The sequence below is a fragment of the Cornus florida genome, unplaced genomic scaffold, assembly GCF_030987335.1.
Source record: "Cornus florida cultivar Cherokee Brave unplaced genomic scaffold, ASM3098733v1 CherokeeBrave_3.0.0_Hap2_Chr05, whole genome shotgun sequence".
Lineage (NCBI taxonomy): Eukaryota > Viridiplantae > Streptophyta > Magnoliopsida > Cornales > Cornaceae > Cornus > Cornus florida.
This window is the reverse complement of record NW_026775575.1, coordinates 90,022,922-90,032,582: the sequence shown is the minus strand read 5'-3', so window position 1 is coordinate 90,032,582 and position 9,661 is coordinate 90,022,922.

The window sequence follows — 9,661 nt, the reverse complement described above, 5'->3', positions numbered from 1 at the left end:
TTTCCTCCACGTCACTAATCATATGCGTCCATTTTGAATTTTAAATTTTTTAAATAAATTTCATCAAATATTTTTATTTCAAGGGCAATACTTGGATTTTCTTACGAGATTAAGTTCATCTCCTTTGTTGACGCGGTCCAATGCAATTTTGATACGTGTCTAAAATTAAATATAGAAAAAGATAGGCATTATTTATTTTTTTACGAATTAAATCGAAACTCATAATGTTCTATCTTTTTTTCTTTTTTCTTTCCAAAAGAATCACGATCTCTTCTCTCTCTCTCTCTCTCTGCAAATCTCCATGGGTAACCTCAGTTCAAAACTCTAGTCTTCATCATTGAGGGATCATATTTAGAACTTTAATAATATCTCGTGTTTTATATAAAAAAATAATAATAATAATAATAATAAAGAGTTTATAATTTCAACTCAGTGTACCCCGTAATTATTGGGTTGGGCATGGGAAAACATGCAATACAATTGATGATCTACACTGTTATGTGTGTCTGAATTTTAATATCTTTTAACCAAAAAAAATCTCATTAAAAATTGAGGTTCCATCAACAGTGATGTATATAATAGAATATGATATCATCAACAACATCAACCAGTGATGTATATAACAGAATATGATATCTTCAACAACATCCAAAAGTAAAACTTCGACCTAATAGAATATCACAATTTCTTCTCCTCATTTTTTTTTTTTTTTTAAGGAGAAAAGTAAACACACATGAAATGTGAAAAGAGAAAGAGGTACAGAAAATTTCATTCTGGTGAAGGTGGTGGAACATAAATTATGAGGGAGAAGATAATGTCATGATCAACATTAATTCCATGAGAAGCATAATCTAAAAACTATCAATTATGGATGGGCTGGTAATAGTTGGCTTTCTTGAGTTGCTTTTTCAAATATTTTTTTTTTTAAAATGGAGTATTATTATTATTATTTTTTTTTTTGTTGAACATTTTGTTATCTCATAATGTTCAGTCTCTAAAAATAAATAAACAATGGTATTAAATTATAGGAGTGGCAAAGTTTGACACGACCCGTCTACACAACTCGAACATGACATGAGTTAAACGGGTTTGTGTTAACCTTAAACTGATTCGGGTCGTAAACGGATTGACACGGTTAACCCGTTTAGTTAATCGTGTTGTGTTTGGATTGAGGGGTTCAACCCGTGTAATCCGTTTATACCCGTTTAACTATATGCGTCATAAACAAATTTTTATTTAAGTTCCAAAATAAGTATCTAAACTTGTATATTATAATTTATTCTTTTGTAAATTGGAGATTATTTAGTAATTTGGTTGAATTGGAATTTATATTTTTCTAGTATTTAATGTTTAATCGATTATTATTAATAATTTAAATAATAAAATATTTAATTTTATTAAATAAGTCATTAAATGGGTTACACATGTAACTCGTTTAATAGACAAGTCGAGTTAGTGTTAAGGATTCCTGACACAATTATTAAACGGGTCATGTTTAGGTTAAGCTGTTTAGTAAAATACCATTAAATCGACACAACACGATTACGACCCGCGAACATAAATTGCCACCCCTCAAATTCATGTGTAAACAGTTTTTTTTCTTAGGCCTGTTTTTTTTTTTTTTCGTGGGTGAAGTTCATCACTGGTAATGGTGAATTTAGTTAATATAATGGTATAAATTTCACATAGATACAAATAGTAACAAAATTCAAATAAATTACATTTTACATCATTATATTAATGAAATTTGTCATTGCTATTTTGATAAACTTTACCCACGCCAATAGGACCGTTGAAACAACCTTGAAATTTGTTTTAATTTGGAATCTATTTGTTACTTCAAAAGTGAGGTAAGGTTGGGGGCTTGGTATCATGTTTGATGAAAGTTTGTCCTTAATAATTCTTGAAGTCTTAATCTTTAGTTCAAGGTGTCCGGAAAAAAATTATTTCCTAAAATATTTTTAAATCTTTTATTGTCCAAAGGAATGTGTTCTTTTCTTCTTGTGTATAAATGTAAAATGGCAATCCCTTTTAATTTAATGCATAAATAATCATAATGACAAAATAGGCCAGACCTATTTTCTGGCTTAGTCTTGTGATTCATGTAGAGATTGGTTATATCTTGCTATATTATTTTCTATTTACCTGCTAACAAATTTATTTGATGAATCAAGGTTGTTGATGTAACAACCCAAACTCGAGGTCTAAAATGCTAAACGGGTCATTACCCGAATCGGAGGACACACAGGGGGAAAAGAGTCATTTCAAGGCAGATATGAAGGGGATGAGTTGAGTATGAGTAGTCATATGGGTCCCTCTAACCTCACATTAACCAAATAAGCTCAATTCCGCAAGTTTTTTATGGCCACAGGTATAGTTTCCCATTTTTACCCATTGTCGGTTTAAAGGATTTCTCGACACTATTTCACTAAAACTATTATTACTCTCAGTGTAGTTGGAATTTGAGGATGGAACTAATATCATTGGAAAGCTGACTTCAAGCCGGTCAATTTAGGTTCAAGAATGACCTAATTTGGGTCTGAAATGAGATAGTTATGGTCGTTCGAAAGTTGGGTTAACAACCAATAGGCAAGTAAGAGTGCTCGATCGATTGAGTCTAAGCTCAAACGGTGGGGGTGAGAGCATGAAATTTGAGATTTTCTCAAAAAAAATTTAGTGTGGAAGGCATTGATTAATCAAGTGACCCAGAAAATGGTTAATTTGGCCTCTTATTGTTTGTCATCCATCTTAAATCATGAATTGGCCATTTAGGCCATGCCTGTGACAACCCGGATTTTTAAGATTTTGAATATCCATTTCAAGATTTTTAGTCATCATAATTAAATATTTAATTGTGATTGGTGACTTGGTGATTTACCCACAAGGAGATATTTAGGTTTGATATTATATAAATGTATTTTGTGTATATTATTAGGTGATGAGATGGAAAGAAATTGTTGTGATAGTACGAGTTCCTTAAGAAGATATTTGGTGGAGTTAAATTGGTTTGTTACATATAATAAGTGTGTGTATATATATATATATATATATGTAATGCTGATGATGAAAAGATAAGAAAGAAATGGAAGTGAGCAGGTGGTGCCGAATTTGAAGGAAAAAAAGAGAAATGGAAATGTGATTGTTATATAACTTTGGCGAGTCCCATGGATTGAATTGTTTGGTTGGAACTATATAATGTAATATATATATATATATGATGGAAAGAATGAGTGGTGGGTTGCCATGCCAAAGTGGAGAGAAATTGGTTTGGTTTATATTATATTATATTTTATATATATATATATATATATATATATATATATACACACACACATATATTAATGTTAAATGTTATAATAATTTTAATTGGCCTGGCACCCACCACCACCTTTTTGCCATCACAAATGACCAATGGGTCATTACAGAACACTCTCCGCTACGTCTCTCTCTCTCTCTCTTTCAGCCTCCATTTTCTTTTTATTTTTCTTTCATAAAAGCTTAGATTAAAGCCACACCATTTGAAATTTTTGAGTGCTGTTTACGGCAAATCGAAGAGCTTGGCGAGATCTTCAAGTGGGCGTAAGCAATTTCAATTTTTGTGCACTCTAGGGATTTCGAATTTTTGACTCACTTTGGGGATTTTTGCATATAAGTAAGGTAGGGGTTCTAATTCACATGTTCTTAAGCTTTTTTGTGAATTACTCTTCTTAATTGGTGATTAGCATGCTTGATTTGTAGAAATTTCATGCTATGTTATAAGTATATGTTGTGCCAAAGTTGTGACTATGTGTTGCTTGATATACATGATGATGAAACATGTTTAATTATTAATTTATTCAAGCCCTTTGTGCCTTTAGCGCTAAGTTTGTTATTAGAAAACATGAAATATAAATTTTAGAATTTTTTTTGTTGCAAAGTATGTATATTGTTGAATACTAACTTGATGGGCATGAATTTCTTTATTTACATAACATTGAGATATATGAGACATTCATGCATAACATTGGGCAAAGAGAAAAAAAAAATGGTAAAAAATTGTTTTAAAATGAAAGAAAGGGATTTTGGGAAAGATTTTTGATAAGGGGTTTTGAGAAAACCCGGAAGTCGAGGAGGTACGAGGGTCCGTGGCGCTAATGTAATTTAGAGGAAGTAGGGAAATCACCCTAGGGTGGTTGAGCTATCTGGGCTCATATGACACCATGAGGTTACCAAGGGTTAGCGACAGTAGCCAATCATTTTTTCGTGTCGCCGAGGAGTCACCAAGGAACGGGTTATGTTAACAGTTTGAAAAGTGGAGAATGGAAGTGTAATGTTTATGAATTTATATATATATATATATATATATATATATAATGGATTTAATGCTTAGTGGTGGGGCCCACTCCCCACTCACTCTTCTAAAGACCAAGAGGCCATTAGTTTGACTTCAAAACTTTCTTCTCTCCCTGGCAGTACACATATTTCTCTCTTTCTCTCTTTTTTCTTTTTTCTTTCTTATACTTCAAACTACAATTACTCTCTCATTTGTAGGAAATTTTGGGTGTCGTTTGCGGCAAAACAAAGAGCGTAGCGAGATCTTCACATAGATATAAGCAATTTTAGCTTTAGTGCCTCATTGAATTTTCTAATATAGGGCTTGGGAATTGGGGGGTTTTCTCCTCCTTTGAGATAGGGGTTCTTAATTTACACAATCTTGCATTTTTGTGAATTTTCCTTGTATGAATTGTTATTTGGCATACCTATCTTGTATAAAATCTTGTAAAGTTGTTTAAATGTTATATGTGAGGTTGGATAGGTATGTATTAATTGATAAATTATGCTGATGTATGCTTTCATGAAATGAATTCTATGTTGTATATGCTTACCATGTTAAATTATGGTTGAATGAAGGCATGTTATATTTTATTGGAATTTTTTGTAAAGCATGCTATGTGGTTAAATTTTGAACTTGTATAATGATGAATGTTGGCATGATGCATTCATGCACTTCACTGGGAAGAAATGGGGAATGATGTTTTGAGAAAAGAAAAAAAAGAAACGGGGTTTTCGGGAAAAAGTTTTCGAATACGGTTTTATGAAAAACCCGGTGCCTAGGGGTTACCGAAGGGCCGTGGTATTAGTGAAGCCTAGAGGGGACTAGGAAAATTCTCCTTAGTGTGGTTGAGCTATCTGGGCCCCAAATGACGCCACAGGATTACTATGGGTCAGGGACAGTAGCCAATCCTCCTCTCGTGTCGCCAGGGGGTCACCGTGGGAAGAGTTTCGCTAACGGTTTGGAAATGATGACGGATATGGTTTTTGGAAAATGGGGAGAGACATAACGCGACATGACATTTCATTTCATGGCATATTCTTTCATAACTTGGGTTATTGGTGTGATTGTGTGGTTTTTTTCCCTGCATTGCATGATTCCGATTCTTTTTTTGCTATTCATAGTATGGATTCATAGGGTTTCAAGAGGTGTGCCTTAAGCACTACCTACTGAGTAATTTGCTCATCCCTTATATTAATATTTTTTCAGGACACCGGAAAGAAATGGTGGATGACGTTCCACCACAGGCCTAATTTGGATTAGAAGATTATTTTGTTATTTTTGTATCTAAGTCCCGTAATGTTTTGTAAAACCTTAGTTGTTATATTTGGTATAGAGACTTATGAACTCTTGTTATTGTAATTTTGCTTCATGGACTGTAAGTTGATGTAATTGGAGTAAAATTCTAGTATGTGAGCATGGGACTATGTATCAGACATGAACTCCTTTGTTCTGAATGAATGGGATGATAATGATGGGCTATTTTGAGGATGTTGTTGATGTGGTTATTGTGGGAATGTTTTATATTATTTGCATTGTGTGTTGGGACATGTTAGATAAATTTTGAAGGTCCAAGAAAGGCCATTGTATTTTTATACATTTAAAGCAGGTTGTCGTAGGACCCTTTTTAGCAGAGGTAATGCCTTTTTTTTTTTTTTTTTTTTTTTATTTGATATCATTTTAGGGTCATTACAGGAAGTGATTTTGAAAATGTGAAGCGACATAGCATAGCATAGCATTACATAGCATCACATTGTCCATTTTGGCCTTATAATTTGTTGTATTTTCTCCCGGCATAGCACGATCCCGTTTTCTATATTTCTATTCATTATTTGGATTCACGGGATCACAAAATGTGTGTCTTAGACACCATCTACTGAGCAATATGCTCACCCCTTATATTTAACATTTTTCAGGTCACGGAAAAGAAGTGGCAGATGACTTTCCACCACAGGCCTAGTACGGATTAGAAAATCATTTTGTTGTTTTTGTACCTAAGTCTTTAAAAAAAAAAAAAACCTTAGCATATTGTATTATGTACTGAGACTTATGGACTCTTGTTATTGTAATTATATTCATAGGCTGTAACTTTAATAAAAGTTATCTAAACGTTGTAAGATATGGACTTTTGATTTTAACCATATATATATATATATATATATATTGGACTGTAATTATAATATTTGGATTAAATGGTATGTGGTCGTTTCACCATGAGATGAACTATGTTGATGCATAATGAATGGATGAAAGGAATGTTGAAATGTATTATTTGCAGTGTGTTGGGACATGTTAGATAAGTTTTGAAGGTCCAAGAGAGGCCATTGTATTTGTATGTATTTAAGCAGGTTGTTGTAGAACCCTTTTTAGCAGAGGTCATGTCGATTTTTTTTTAAAATTTTATAACATGTATCATTTTAGGGTCGTTACAATGCCAAATCTGTCCCAACTCACAACAATTATAGAATAACCATCCCCATAGCCATAAACATCAACATAAGCATTAAAATGGTTCATTTCCATTTAATTCATTCCAAAGTAGTAACATGGTTCATGTTTGCTTTAATGGCCATTATAACACTTAAATTTACATCAAAATAATACCAAAAGAATATGGTTACAAGTTAGGGCTCATAATGCCACAATTACAATGCTTTACAAAAGAATATGGTTATAAGTTAGGGCTCATAATGCCACAATTATAATGCTTTACAAAAAAATACTAGAGCTTAAGTATTGAATTACAAAAGTTTACAAAATGCACTAATTAACCCTAACTAGGCTTGTAGGGGTCCATCATCAATTACTTTTTTGCCATGATCTGAAAATGATAATAAAGGGGTGTAGAACGACTCAGTAGGAAGTGCCCAAAACGCACTCCTTAATGATCCCGTGAATCTAAACAAATAATAGAAAATAGTGAAGGGGATCATGCTTATTTGGGAAAGGTGACATAATCATACAAATCCAACAATATTCAAAATACAATGCCAATGCGATATTAATGTCGTTTCCCATTTCCAAAACCGTTTTCAATCACAACAACTATCAAACCGTACGAAAGAAGGGTTGACTAACTATCCCTGACCTAAGGAGGATTGACTAACTATTCCTAACCTAAGGCATTTCCTTAGCGTCATTTGGGGGCCTAGGTAGCTCAACCACGTTAGAGCAGTCTCCTTAGTTCCCTCTAAGTCCTATTAACGCCACAGATACAAGGCAATTCCTTATCGTCCGGTTTTCGCAAACATCTTTCCAAAGCTTTTTCCCAAAGCAATTTCTTTTCTTTTCAAAAATCAATTTCCCTTTTCTTACCCAATGTCAATGCATGAATGATACATGCATTACAATACATGTCAATATGAAATTTCCAATATCAAACCATAACCATAATTGCATGCTTTAGGAAATAAATTAACACAACAATTCTCATGCAACAAACTTATCAATCATGGCATTTTAAACATGAAGATTATGTAAAAAGGGGTAACCATCACATAGTCCATATAAGCATGCAATCCAATACTTCATAGGCACATAAAGCATGTAATTCACCAAACAAAAATTTCAAAATTCGATTTTATATTATTTAAGTATGATTAAATATAGTTATTTGTTGGCTTTTTCTCTAATATCACTTTCTGACTTTGCTCTGATACCACTTTATTGAAAATAGTGGGTTATACAAACAAATGCAACGATCTATATAATTTGAAAGAGAAATAGAAGAAGAAATATATTATTTCACTTATATCTAACTTATTCTTATTCTAAAATGACTAGAATACGTGATTATATAGGCCTTACATATGTATGTATAACCATTACATTTAAATGTTCATAACTCGCATTTCTCCCACTAACATATTCTTCAATAGGCATAACTTCCACTAATCCACTAAAATGACCATTACTAGTTGTAACTCTCATGACTTTTGATTTTACATAACTTTAACTCCCACTATGACAATTTACTACCCACTAACATATGTGCTAAATTCACATATGCATCATGGATATAAAAATACTTGAAAATACTAAATGCTAAAATCAAGTTTATTTTTCAACAGTTATTATGTTTAATAGATATAAATTCCAGAATGAAAAGAAAGAAGCAAGCTGTAGAAATGATGAGAATTATTTATAGCGGAAGAAGAGTATCGAACGCATTGTAGGAGATGGTCCAATACGTAACCCATTTCACAAGGGGTCTTAAGTTCAAGACTTGGTTAGGGGGTATTCTATGGTTTAGAATTTGTTTTAATTTCTTTGGGCATTATCCTCATGATTTCAATGATGGATTAAGGTTATTATAGTAAGGGGAGTTCAAAGGGTTGAATTAGACTTGTCATTCAACATTGGATTCGGGGAGGTTGTTATTTATGATATTCTAAGCATCCAAAAGTTTTTATTTAGTTATACATTGAGATAGTGGCCATGGTGGTAGAACGAGAGAGATTATTGGGGATTTTGCTAAGGCAGCAATGGCTGTGGTGACCGCGGTGACCATGGAAAGAGAGAGAGGAGAGGGTGGTGGAAGGAGATGGTGGCACCAGTGGTTGATGAGGTGGTACTTGGGGCAGTGGCGAGAGAGGGTTTTGTAACCTACATATATGCCTATTGTTAAATATATATTTAGTTTCCCATTTTTATTTAATACAATAAACTATGTATTTAATTCCCAAATTTATACTATTTCCTGATTTGGTGTAAATGTATAAATATTTCTCATTATCATAAATAAGGGATTGTATTGAATGAAGTATATATTCAGCTTTCTTGTGCTAGAACTTTAGATCGTAAACACAAAAGTACTGTACATGTTCTTTTGAAAAGATCAGACGCCGAAATTATTAGAAGAATTCCTTATGAAGGAAGAGAAAGTTCCTCCATATGATATTTAGTTTGTGAATATTTTAAAATATGGAAAGAAAAAAAAAAATAATTAGGAAAATGAAGAAGTCTGTAACAATAAAAGCTGACTTTTTCCTTTGTTAAATTTTCTAGTCCTTTATTTTTTCAAAAATAGTCAGGCAGGGTCAGAAACTGTGAGGTTGAACAAGACTATAGAATCTCCAAAAAGAAAAGTAGCTACAGACAAATAAGGTGTTCTCCACAAAAGCAGAATGGACTCGATCGAAAAATCTTCTTTAAGCTGGAACTGAAAGGTTAGTGTGCTTTAAGATCATTTTTTTATTCATAAATTTATGATCATCTTATTACCTTCCATTTATTCTTTCCAAATACACCAACCAAACATTATGGAGCCAGATTTCAGAAGATCCAAAAAAACACAAGGAGTTTCAACAGTTGCTGCAACGGGTTTTAGTTACGGGTGGTGTCAATCGG